Source organism: Coenobita brevimanus, chromosome 17, assembly GCF_032717465.1.
Source record: "Coenobita brevimanus isolate Jiangsu-jjx chromosome 17, ASM3271746v2, whole genome shotgun sequence".
NCBI lineage: Eukaryota > Metazoa > Arthropoda > Malacostraca > Decapoda > Coenobitidae > Coenobita > Coenobita brevimanus.
The window spans coordinates 35,910,113-35,910,786 of NC_136970.1; the positions used below are offsets into that span (position 1 = coordinate 35,910,113).

The following is a 674-nucleotide window of genomic DNA, read 5'->3' on the forward strand; positions in this document are numbered from 1 at the left end:
CTACTCATTAAATATCCCACTTTCTGCAGTCATTACTGCAGCAATCATCGTTATTTTCCAGAAAAGTATGTGACAATGTATGCATCTTTGGTACAAAATAATTCATATACATATATACTGTATATTTCCATCCATTGCCAGACGCCATGTATCCCAAACGGGGTGGTCAAGGGCTTAGAGTTAATCGTTTTACAGGGAGGGGCACTAATCCTCCACCAACCCCACTTGACACGTAGGGATGCCAACAGCATCTGGTGTTCCCAGGCGGTCACCCATCCAAGTACTAACCAGACCCAACGTTGCTTAACTTCGCTGATCGGACGGGAAGCGGTGTACTCAACGTGGCATGGCCGTTGTATATATTCTTGCTTCGCTATAATTATATTTCCACAAGCAATTTCATGTGTGTACGAGAATTAATCCAGGATAATATGTAAGGCAAAGTATGTTGTGATTTTTCACTGAGCTGTCCTAAAAAATAATAAACTATTCACAAATGCGGTGCTTTTGACCTATTATATGATCAATATATTTTATAAAGAAACGAGTTTTCTCGAGTATAGTAGAAGATCCAAGACAGATTTCATGTACCTAGGAGATTAAATCAGTAGATATGGGGCAAAACATGTTCTGATGTCTCAATGGGCTGTCCTTAAACTAATGTAATTTCAACA

The 674-nt window shown here is 39.3% G+C and overlaps 1 non-coding gene across 1 annotated transcript; it reads right to left on the reverse strand.

Annotated features, from left to right (window-relative positions):
- Window positions 1–239: 239 nt before the first annotated feature.
- LOC145391290 (5S ribosomal RNA) lies at window positions 240–358 on the reverse strand. The gene has a single exon (XR_013895805.1). It is a non-coding gene; the product is annotated as a 5S ribosomal RNA (ribosomal RNA).
- Between the last annotated feature and the right edge of the window lie 316 nt (window positions 359–674).